The 12975-nt window shown below is 42.5% G+C and overlaps 1 long non-coding RNA gene across 1 annotated transcript in view; it reads right to left on the bottom strand.

Annotated features, from left to right (window-relative positions):
- The window catches only part of LOC121016436 (uncharacterized), a 127376-nt gene that overhangs the window by 104867 nt on the left and 9534 nt on the right, over positions 1-12975 (bottom strand). The window contains exon 3 of the long non-coding RNA XR_005784272.1: positions 865-945. This is a non-coding gene — a long non-coding RNA (uncharacterized LOC121016436). The remainder of the gene's footprint in view (positions 1-864; positions 946-12975) is intronic.

A 12975-nucleotide genomic window follows, 5' to 3' on the forward strand; every position in this document is an offset into this window, starting at 1 on the left:
ATGCAGATATCAAAAAGAAAACAAACAGCCTTCTGCTGAATCCACATAAAGAAAAGGTTCTCCTTAGCTCCTGGCTCCAGATTTAGGGAACAACTGGATCCCTGCTACAATATAACATACAACATACCCATGAATTTCTTTTAAGCACACTGAATACACACACACACATGCACGCACGCACACATGCACACACACACATACACACACGCTCATCTACACCCTGCCTTATTCCAACTGTGACAAAGCTCAGTAGGAGAGGAGCTATGGTCTCACTGTGTTTCCCCCACCCCAAGTTTGCATTTTTAAAATTTATTTGCTGGCAGTCTGGAAGTCACTGGGGAAGGCTGCTTCAACACTTAATTGGTAAACAGATCTGTTCTAGTAGAAATATTCTTCTAGTGATCACCTTTGCTGCGGATGGAAGAATGACCAGCCAAGAGTCCTGCTGAAATTTGGTGACAACGTTTTATCATCTCCCTATATCACTCTCCCCTATCCCACAGTGCACTGCTCCAGGAATTTTCATAGCCCTGGCTTCTGGAGGCCCTGCCAAATTGCACGAGACTGTTTAAGAAGTACTTATACACAGTTTTAGGTTTTTTTGTACAATTGTTTCCAAACTCTAAAATTCAGCAGAATTCTTTGCAAAGGAACACAAAGGAAAAATAGATTTAAAACTATTGTTTCTGGTAGGAACCAATCACAAGGTTGCTCAAACAGGTCCCTAGAATTCAAAGTTTGGGGAAAAAAAATCACTATTTTAGAATATCTTTCTATTATTACTTTAGGTAATATTGTCATTACAAGCAAGTCCAAACTCCTCCCTATGCTGTTAGAACCCTTTTTGATCCAGCTCCCGCCTACCTGAGCTCCAAGTAGTCATTCCTGTGTATCTGCTCTCTTGATTTACATCTTGATTTTGGCAGTGGGTCCTCCAGTAGCTTCCTGATAAGAGATACAGGAGAGGTCAATTTTTTGAGACCTTGCATATCAGCATATATCTTGCCTTCTGTTCTCTCTTCACATTTTGACTGGTAGTTTTGCTAGGTATAAAATTCTAGGTTGTAAATCATTCCCCCAACAACCCTAGGCCTCTCCAGCATCCAGGTGTTTGAACTGTAAGTTCCTTTTGCATAGAACACATATCCCATGCCCACTCCCACCCTTGTGTAGCTAACACCTCATTGTTTTTTGTTTTTTTTATTAAGATTTATTTTAAAAAAAATTTTTTTTTACATTTATTTATTTTTTTTTAATTTTTTTTTTAAACGTTTATTTATTTTTGAGACAGAGAGAGAGCATGAACGGGGGAGGGTCAGACAGAGAGGGAGACACAGAATCTGAAACAGGCTCCAGGCTCTGAGCGGTCAGCACAGAGCCTGACGCGGGGCTCGAACTCATGGACCGCGAGATCATGACCTGAGCCGAAGTTGGACGCTCAACCGACTGAGCCACCCAGGCGCCCCAACATTTATTTATTTTTGAGAGATAGAGACAGAGTGTGAGCGGGGGAGGGGCAGACAGAGGAGACACAGAATCTAAAGCAGGCTCCAGGCTCTGAGCAAGCTGTCAGCACACAGCCTGACGCAGGGCTCCAACCCACAAACCATGAGATCGTGACCTGAGCCAAAGTCGGACACTCAACCAATTGAGACACCCAGGTGTCCCTTTTTTTTTTAAGATTTATTTTTTTTTAAGTAATCTCTACACCCAAAGTGGGGCTCGAACCAATAATCCTGAGATCATGAGTTACATGCTCCACCAACTGAGCCAGGCAGATGCCCCATACCTCATTATTCTTGTCAGAGAAACTCACCTGGCCAGCCACATATCACTCCCAGTTGCTCCCACAACCTGGTGCTTATCCCTCACTATACTTCTTACACCATGTTATCATTATCTGTTTACTTGTCAGTATCCTCCACTAGTGAGTGAGCATGAGGGCTAAAAATACATAGCCACAGTGCCATGCAATAAATATTTATAGAACAAAGAAATACATAAATGGTTGTGATGATTTTTTTTTCAAGATACAATGTATAGTAAAATGTTTGACAAATGCCCTTACCAGTTGGTGCCTGCTACGGACTTGGGGAGTAGAGAGCAGGATTGGTCTGGGGAAGAAATGTCACCCTGATACTAGGACCATTATAATTTCTTGCTCAATATCTGCCTTTCATGAGGACAGGGACCAGCTCTGGCTCTCAATGCTGTGTTCCCAACAATCAGACCATAATGACAACTTAATAAAGAACTGTTGAATGAATGAACTGGTCCAGACAAAGGGAGTCCTATGCATTACACAGCCAAGAAAACAGAGAGAAAAAAGTCCCTATACTGACTTACAGTCACAGGAAAAAGCAAGGTTTGGAATGAAAACACAGTTCATCATCTGTCCCCACCCCACCTCCAATAGCAAACCCTCTCCCAATTCCCTGTTCCAGATATAGGCATTACCTTCTTTGGACACACGGATTTGAAGCCCAGAACTATTTGGTTTGGACCCTTGCTTTCATAGTCTGTTTCTTTTCAATCAGCAAGTCCTATTGTCTCCTCCCTCTCTCCCTTTACAGCAGCTTTCACCCGACCCTTCTGCTTCATCCCTCTAGTACCTTCGCTGAGGCCTCTGTCACCCCACACCGATATTTTCCCCTGGCTCCCTCCTTCACTCCAAGGCGTTTGGACACCTCTGTCACATTAATCTCTCTGAAGCATCACTTTGCAGTATCTCCTCACTGCCCCAAAATACCTTCAGACTCTCTTGATTTCCTCCCATGTTAAGTTACAACTCTTCTGCCAGCTTTCACCCTTCAGGATGACTTCTGATGCTCTGTTTACCCTCCCCACACACAGCAGCTCGCTTATCACATGTACACAACTCTCACTCTGATTAGGCAAGATGTGTCACTGTCTCTGAAACAACAGAGCAGACTTCTGCACAACTTGTGCATTCTCTTCTCTGGAATGTTCTCCGTACTCCTCTCTTAATTCAATCCATCCTTCCAGACCTATGGTTTAAATCCTTCCTCCTCCACGATGCCTTAATTTACAACTTCAGAACTTGCCGATCTCCCCAAATTTAAAATCCAAAAATGCTTATCATCTTTGCAGCCCAGCTAAATCCAAATGTGTGCCTTATATAAGATACTATATATTCCACACACATTAGTGCAATATTCCCCAGCTATCCAGACTGCGCCTTGATGGTAAGGATGTCCTGTTCTTGGACCCTAGGGCCTTAGAGTTCAACATGGAGTAGTAATCAGGAGGTGGTAAGAGAACTGGCTCTAGAAACAGACAGACCTGGGCTAATCTCAGCCCTACCAATTCTAATTGTGTGTATTTGGACCCTCTGAGCTTCAGTTTCCTTACCTGTAAAACTGGGATAATAACAGTGCTACCTCATGGGTTTGATGTGAAAATTTAAATGAAATAATGCTAAGGAAAACAATTAGGACAGTGTTGTGATACATGACAGTGTGATACATATGTGATACACGTACTTAGTAGTACTCAGTATGTGTTAGCTATTGTTATAAGAGACTCCAGTTCCTATTCTTGGATTTGAACTTTGGCCTTGATTTTGCTTTACACTTTCTGTCACCGAGCCAGCCTTGCAAATAGTGATTTCCTGCCAGTCCCTACCTCTGTGTCCACCCTTGGCTGGTCAAAGCATTCTCTACAAGCAGTGGTTAAGAGAAAGTTCCATCATACAAAGTCATCTCAGGCCCCACTTTGTGGTTCCTCCTGCCCTCAGCACTCCTGGATTCGGTGCTGAATTGTTTTAGTACCTTTGGTTTGGAACCTTAAGCCTTTCTTTCTTCCACCTTTTTTGTTTTTTTTTATCACTATCATTGTATTATAAAAACAATACATGTTCATTAAAATATTAAAAGTGAATAGCAAATGTCTCACTCCTCACCCAAACCTCCATTCCTGATCTTCAGAAATAACCAGTTAGCTTCTCATGTGTATTTCCCGAAAACAACCACGGCTATAGAAACATATACACACATACACTTTTCTGTGGCCTGCTTTATTCGCTTAACAATCGGCCTCTCTCGCTCTAAGTAGGCTTCATGTACAGTGCAGAGCCGAGCACAGGGCTTGAACTCATGACCCTGAGATCAAGACCTGAGCTGAGATCAAGAGTCGGATATTTAACTGACTGAGCCATGCAGACACCCCTAACAATCGGTCTTGAACACCTTTTTATACCTATACCTGATAGGTTCACCACACACTGTTCAAAGGCAACTTCAATTTCTTTTGTAAAAAGCAACCATCATTGATTTAATCAACCTCCTACAGATGGGCATGTAGGTTGCTACTACTAAAACAATGTGATGAACATCTTTGTATACATATCTCTACGGACGCCTTAAGTCTTAGGGCTTCTGATTGCCAGATTAGACTAGACTGGGAGTGAGTCATCAAATTTGGTTCTAACTCCCGTGTCTCTACCCAAATATAGCATTCAATCCCTATACTCACTGACTCACTGGTCACCGGTGTGACCACGTTCCTCCTCATTTCAAAATAGAAGAAAGAGGTCACTGGACTGTTTCCTTACGATCCCGCTCAAAAGAAGCTCACAGAACCCACGTATGTCCCTTTATCTGGAACCAGAGGGGAAATCCCAGGCATTGGGGGATAAGATTTCAGAGTCTGGCTGTGTTCTCAGGTAGCCCTGAGGTAGCCCCAGAGAAGGAAGGAAACACGTTTTTGGTTCATGAGACACAAACCCAGCTGTTTTCAGTGGGACTGAGAGGGATGTGAGTATGACAATAAGGACAGCAGAGGAGACAGCCTTCAGGTGGTGGCTGGGGGGAGGTGAACACATAAGGCTTTCATCAGCAGTGACTCGGCATTATTATCCTAGCCCACATCCGTCCCTTTACAACTATGTCCTTGCTCAGGCCAAGGACAGGATGGAACGGCAGGAACTGTGAGTGCTTATCCCCAGCTCAGCCTGACTCATGCAGGACCCCAAGCCAAGCCCCTTACTGCACCCTGGGGGAAGCCCAGGAGCCTGGGTGAAACTAGGGCGGGGAAGAAAAGATGTATCCAAGTTGCTTACATACAACTCTGTGACCCACAGTGAGCCACCATCTTAGGCTTCAGTTGGTCCATGCTCCTATCTGTGAAAAAAAGCAAAAGCAACATGCACAGTCCCTGCCTTACACTGTCCTTGAAGGCAGGAGGTATACCAAGTACTTAACACAGGACATGGCATTACATAAGCAGTGAATAAATCTTTCATACTTGCTCCACTGATATCTCCCTCTTGCCTAGCACAGTGCCCAATTCAGAGTAGATGCTTCATTAAAATTTCTTTCGGTGAATGAATGAACAACCTCTTCATTTCCGAAGGGCGGACAGGAAAATTACAAAATAACCCCCAAGGCCTCTCCAACCTCTTGTCACCCTATTCCCTTCTTCACGATGTGGCAGCTTACTGATAATGCAATTTGGTTCGGTTCGTGCAATTCATTCTCTTCCTCACAGAAAAGATGTTCTCTTCCCCTTGGCTTGTCCTCAAGATCCAGCCACATCAAAGAATAAACTCGGGCCCAAGGTCCTGGAATGCGGCCTCACCTCACAGTTTCTAAAGAGAAACCAAGTCCTAGGACCATGGAGGATCAGAGGAGGGTGGAAAGAAAATTAATATATTCATTCAACAAATATCTATGTGGAATATCTATTATGTCTAGAAGTGAAACCAAAAACTTGCTGCTTGGCCTTGCTCCTCTACTCCCTTACTATGCTGGCATCTGCCTCAAACCCTCAAAGCCTGGTCTCCACCTCTCTACTGAAAAGGCTTCCTTGTAGGGAGTCCTCAGGCACACCAGCTCACCAGCTGTTAATCCAGGCGCCCCTCCCCACTGCTTGTTCCTAATTTCCACACCTTTCTCCTCCTTTGGTTTCTCTGGGTGACTATACTCCATTGTCCTCCCTTCTCTTCTCCCTTTCCCGCCCCCGATTCTTGCCTTGTATTGCTTCTTGCCTCACAGCATCCCTCCAAAATCCATATGTTAAAATGCTAACCCCCTGCGCCTCAGAATGTGACTGTATTGGAGATAGGGTCTTTAAAAAGTAATTAATGAGGTCCATTAGGGTGGGCCCTAATCTAATATGACTGGTTGATTTATCAGGACACAGGCAGAGGGCAAACCATGTGAAGACAGGGTCTTCTATAAGTAAAGGAGAGAGCCCTAAGAAGAAACCAATTCGGTTGGCATTGTGACCTCACACTTCCAGCCTCCAGAATTGTGAGAAAATAAGTTTCTGTTGTTTAAGCCACGGGGTCTGTGGTACTTGGTTATAGTGGCTCTAGTAGACTAATACATCCCTTGTATTCTATGTCACAGTCATCATCCCCAAAGATCTCATCCTCCTCTGTCAATTCATCTCCATGGTCTAAACTATCATCCCTCCCCTTCCCAATTTCCCATGCAGGTCAACATGTCTACACACAGAGACCTAGATGCTCATCCAGATCCCAGTTCTAAATTCCAGCTGCCTACGAGACAATTATTCCTGAGTCATTTTGCCAATCTTGAAACTTCAAGAGGTCTAGAACCACAAAATCCTTGTAGGTCAACCCAACCACCTTGCTTCACAGATGAGGAAACTGAGGCACGAAACAAAAGCAAACTCGGCTCTCGTCCCAACTTCCCTATTCCTAAAAGCACCATCCATCTGGTCACTCAAAAATATGGAGTCATCTTTTACTCTGTCCTTTTCCCTCCCTCATAGCCAATAAAGAAACTTTCAGTGGATCTCAAAATCATTGTCTGTTGTCCAGTGTTTTAGCTCTAACTTTTTTTTTTAATGTTTATTTATTTTTAAGAGAGAGAGAGAAAGAGCACAAGCAAGGGAGGGGCAGAGATAGACACAGACATAGGATCCAAAGCAGGCTCCAGGCTCCCAGCTGTCAGCACAGAGTTTGACGCGGGGCTTGAACCCACGAACCATGAAATCATGACCTGAGCCAAAGTCAGACGCTTAACTGACTGAGTCACCCAGGCGCCCATCTTTTTTTTTTTTTTTTTTTTTTAAGTAAGCTTTATGCTCAACGTGGGTCTTGATCTTACAATCCTGAGATCAAGAGCCACATGCTCTACAACCCTAGTTCTATTCTGTCCCCCCAACCCCACCCCACAGATAAAATATTTCAGTGCATTTATATTTAGATAAGTATTGAATTGTTAGGATTCAGTGGACTGTTCTGTTAGAAAGATAGAATAGCAGTGAAGATAAAAACATAAGCTCCAGTGTCTTACATGGGTTTGGTTCCTCATTCCATCCTGTGGCCTTAGGCAGGTTTTTTGACCTATAAAATGAAGATAACAATGGTACCTACATCATAGGATTCTTGTAAGAATTTTTTTTGAAGTTTATGTATGTATTTTGAGAGAGAGAGCATGAGCAGGGGAGGGGCAGAGAGACGGAAAGAAAGAGAATCCCAAGCAGGTTTTGCACTGTCAGCACAGAGCCCAACGCAAGGTTCAGTACCACAAACTCCGAGATCATGACCTGAGCTGAAATCAAGAGTTGGACACTTAACTGACTGAGCCACCTAGACACCCCAAGAATTGTTTTTAAGTAAACTCTACATCACACACTGGGGCTCAAACTCATAACCCTGAGATCAAGAGTTGCTTGCTCTACCGACTAAGCCAACCAGGCACCCTGGTCTTGAAAGAATGAAATGTGGGTGTGAACCCAGTATGGTCTAGCCTCCAACTCTTCATACTACACCATGCTACCTCTTTCTCTGGGAATGTAAAAGAATTGGTTCAGTTTCTGATGGTATGGTGACCAAAATACCCTGGATGGCTTTCTCAATGAAGATAATTCCAGGTATTGAATAAAATATAGAATTTTTTCAAAAATACATCACTGAATTGGAAGACTTTGGCTCAGGTCATGATCTTGAGGTTCGTGGGTTCGAGTCCTGCCTCAGGATCTGTGCGGACAGCTCAGAGCCTAGAGCCTGCTTCAGATTCTGTGTCTCCCTCTCTCTCTCTGCCCCTCCCCCATCATGCTCTGTTTCTGTCTCTGAAAAATGAATAAACCTTAAAAGAAATTAAAAGAAGAAAGAAATACTCAGAGGCCAAGATAAAAAAGGAAAAGAAAAACAGAAAAAAAATGGCAACTCTGGAACATAAGTGAGTGCAAGAGACAGCTTTCCCCTTAGGGTATCTGCAGTAACCTGGTGACATAAAGCATTCATTCTGATAAATACAAAGGATGAGGAAGACAGAAGATACAAGATAAGAAGGTAACAGAGGCAGGCAGAAGGTAATATCACACAAGGTAATAAGCCTAACAGAAGCCCCTCAAAAGGATACACAAAAAGTTACAGCCTCAGTGTAAGGGATGAGTGAGAAATATATCCAAGGCACAGAAGAGGCAGCAAGGAAATTTGTTTGGCAAACACTGATATTGCATGAGCAAAGAAAAACAAATCTTCCCTGAAAATTCATAACTACAAACCAACTTTCACGAGTTTATAGACTGAATTCATACAACCTATACCTTGTGTACTTGAAAACTTCAAGCAGAAAATTTAAGTAGCTGCAGGTAGGAATAAAGCTCAGTAATGGTAAAAGCAAATACAAATTATCTCTAAAGGACTATAATTTCAACTGATACATTAAGGAATGCCCATAAAATTCCAAGAAATTGGGCCTAAAGCTGAAAATCACAAAACACACAAGGAAACAAGGCACCATAAGTGAGAACCAGCAGAAACAACAGTCTAATCAGATCCACAAAAATATGACATAAAAATTATCAAGTACAGAAAATGGGTAAGTATATGTACTATATTTCAAGAAATAAACATAAGCCTTAAACATATGAGCCAGGGGTAGAAGACTATAAAAAGTAACCAAGCCAATTTTGAAAAAAAAAAAACAAAAAACCCAAAAAGTTAAGGGTTGCCTGGGTGGCTAAATTGGTTCAGCATCTGACTTTGGCTCAGGTCATGATCTCACAGTTAGTGGGTTCGAGCCCCGCATCAGGCTGTGCTCAGAGCCTGGAACCTGCTTTGGAATCTATGTCTCCTTTCTGCCCCTCCCCCTGCTCATGCCAGTGCTTGCACTCTCTCTCTCTTCCTCTCTCTGTCTCTCTCAAAAAAAAAAAAAAAAAAAAAAAAGTTTTTTAAATGTTTTTAATTAAAACGAAGATGGATTAAATAGCAGATTAGATACTAGGGGTTTTTTTTAATTCATTTTTAAATTTTATTTATTTATTTTTGAGAGAGAGAGAAAGAGTGTGAGCAGGGAAGAGGCAGAAAGACAGGGAGACAGAGAATCCCAAGCAGGCTCCATACTCTCAACGCAGAGCCCAATGCCAGGCTCAAACTCACCAACCATGAGATCATTACCTGAGCCAAAATTCAGAGTCAAACACTTAACTGACTGAGCCACCCAGGCACCCTGATTAGATACTATTAAAGGCAGAATTCATTTACTAGAAAATGGATCTAAAGAAATCTAATGAGTGACCCAAAGATACAGAGAGATGAAGAATACAAAGAACTACATATGTGACATTGGAGGATAGAATAAGATTGTCTAATATATACTTAATTGTATTTACAGAAGAAAATAAAGGAAAGAATAAGAAAGAGGAGTGTTTGTAGAAGCAGGACCAGGATAGGAGTGAAGTGGGTGAGGTAGGTACCTAGGGCATAAAATTTATTTTAGACACTCACTCTCATGACCAATTCTGCATTTAGACAAACTCAAGAATGAGTACCTCCTTAAATTTGGTGCCCTAGACACCTCCCTGACTTCATACTAGTGCTGCCCATGCCAAGAGTTTTTCCAAATTGTTCTAAGACAGAAAACTCTGCATCCAGAAATCCCATGAAGGATGAAGAAAAATATATTCACAAGTACTTAACATCAGATTGAAACTGCAGAGGGCCTGGAACAAATATAGATCAACAACAAAGTAATTGCAGTTAGACTGACGCAAGACTACTCAGCAGTCACAATGGAAACCAGAACGGTATCTTCAATGTGCTGAGAACAAAATAGCTGTTGTTCAGGATTTTATTCAAAAATTTAAATATGAGGGTGAAAGAAAGGAATTTTCAACCCAGGAAAAACTGAGAGAATTTACTACCAACAGACACTGAAGGAAATTCTAAAGGCTGAATTTCAGGCAGAAGAAAAGCAATCTCAGACAGATGCTGTTATAAAAAGAAACAGTGAACAAAGAGATTGGTGGGTCTGTAATCCACCAATGTACAATATCTGTCCATATAAAGAAACAATAGTAAGTCTCTACTAAAAAAGAAAAAAAAAAAAAGGATAGAACAAAAACTCTGAACTACAAAAGAATATAAAGGGGTGAGGGGGGAAGGTAGAGACTTAAGGATTTAAGTTAATCTAAGGTCCCTGTATTATATTGTTTAGGAGGGCAGAAATTGTGATTAAGTTTTAAACATCTAGGGGATCCAGTAAAAAAACAGAGAGACTGTAACTTCCAAAGCAATCAGTAGGAAAGAATCGGATGATTTTTTAAACAACTCAATCCGGGGCACCTGGGTGGCTCAGTCAGTTAAGCATCCGACTTCTGCTCAGGTCATGATCTCAGGGTTCTGGGTCCGAGCCCCGCATCGGGCTCTATGTTGACAGCTCAGAGCCTGGAGTCTGCTTCGGATTCTGTGTCTCCCTCTCTCTCTGCCCCTCCCCCACTTGCCCTCTGTCTGTCTTTCTCTCTCTCTCAAAAATAAATAAACATAAAACCTTTTTTAAAAAATAAAAAAACTCAATCCACACGACAAGAAAGTAGAAGGAAAAGCAAAAATAAAAACCAGCACACAGGGAAGGCCATGCATGTGGAAGGTAGGGGGTATATGGGAAATCTCCGTCCTTTCCTCTCGGTTTTGTTATAAAGCTAAAATTGCTCTAAAACATAGTCATAACACACACATATGATAAATAGCACAGGATAAGACAGAAAGAAATCTAATTCAGTCATTTTCAGTTCTTATATAAAAACATGCGAACTGAAATGCACCACTCTGCAGCGAAAACACAAAGCTTGTCAGACTGGCTAGAAATTAAAATCCAGGGCACCTGAGTGGCTCAGTCAGTTCAGCACCCAACTCTTGGTTGCAGCTCAGGTCATGATCTCGAGGTTAGTGAGTTCAAGCCCCACATCAGGTTCTATACTGACAGAGTGGAGCCTGCTTGAAAGTCTCTCTCCCTCACTTCTGCCTCTCTCTCTCTCTCTCTCTCTCAAAATAAATACATATTTTTTTTAATTGTCCTTTTCCACATTTAGTGCTGAGCCTGCTTGGGATTCTCTCTCTCCCTCTCTCTGCCCCTCTCACATGCACTTGCTCGCTCTCTCTCAAAATAAGTACACTTAAAAAAAAAAATGTAATAGTGCTTGTTACAAAAAAAAATAAAGGAGTGAGCCTAAGTAACTGCCAAAGTTTCCTCCTGCTTGATCCTGTCAGTGTGATTTCTCCACAAAGTCAAAGAGAACAAATTCGGTCATCTGAGGATAGTTTGATAAAGGAACTATTTGCAGACATGTGGCCAGAGTGTAAGGAAACTCAGGATAGTGCAACACTGTGGAACTGTGAAAAAACGGGCTTCGTTATCACCTCTAGGACCGAAGGGCCAGGGAAGGCTGGGCAAATCACCAGAATATATTCTGGCTCCTTCTAATCCATTTTCCACACTGTAGCCAAAATGACATATTCTCCAACGTGCATACTCACACACAAACATACACGCTTTAATACTTTTAGTAATATCCCATGATCCTTGAGCAGGATAAAACTACTAATCTTTGCACAGCCTCCGAAACCTTCAATGATCTGTTCCCTCTTCCCTATCTCTAGCTTTTTCTGGGACCAGAGTCCACTTCATTTTCAATTCTTTAGTCACCGTGGGCTTTATCTTATGTCCTTGGGTTCATCATGCATGCTCCCTCCTACCTCAGGACCTTTGTATATGCTGTCCTTGCCTGGAATACTTCTCCCTCCACCCTCCAAACCCACTTATCACCACTCATCCTTTTGGGCTAAACTCAGGTATCACTAGATATGGAGAGGAACTTTCTTCCCAAAGCCTCAGCTTCATTATATACCTTCAGGGTGTTAATACCTCTCCTGCAGAGCACTTACCACTGCTGTCATTTTATGTTTTAAAAAAATTTTTTCAATGTTTATTCATTTTTGAGAGACAGAGACACAGAGCGTGGGGCAGAGAGAGAGGGAGACACAGAATCCAAAGCAGGCTCCAGGTTCCCAGCTGTCGGCACAGAGCCTGACATGGGGCTCGAACCCACAAACCACTAGAGCCTGTCACGGGGCTTGAACTCACAAGCCTTGAGATCATGACCTGAGCTGAAGTCGGACGCTTAACCAACTGAGCCACCCAGGTGCCCCTGTTGTCATTTAACATTTATATTTGTTCAATTGTTTGATGAATGTATGTCTCACTAGACTGTAAGCTCCTTAAGGGGAAGAATGGCATCCTTTATACTCACAGATATGCACAGTGCTTGGCACCTGGAGCCTCACAGAAGCTCAATAAATACTGATGAGTAAAGGAATGACAACATCCTCACTTAGAGAAGGGTGCTTTGCCCAGAAACAAGTGTTCCATACCCCAAGAAGCTTTCCCCAGTTTCATCACCCAATCTGCATTCATTCATTCAAAGATTATTTACTTGTCATTTCTCTATGTCAGAGAAAATTAAATGCAGCTGCCTTCAAAGGCCTTTCCTAAACATAAAAACACTCTCTGGGCTGTGTATATGGCAAGAACACGGTAGGAAAGCCTCCAAGCCACAGCAGTGGATGATGTCTCAGTAAACCTGGTGGACATTGAAGGTGGAGGACAGGGAATGGCTCCCCATTGTTGACCCATCAGACCCAGAGCAAAGGTAGATAGATGGGTTAACAATCAACCACGAGCCTTTCCAAGGGCCCTA

This window comes from Herpailurus yagouaroundi, unplaced genomic scaffold, assembly GCF_014898765.1.
Source record: "Herpailurus yagouaroundi ecotype Mexico unplaced genomic scaffold, PumYag 29, whole genome shotgun sequence".
NCBI classification, from domain to species: Eukaryota; Metazoa; Chordata; class Mammalia; order Carnivora; family Felidae; genus Herpailurus; species Herpailurus yagouaroundi.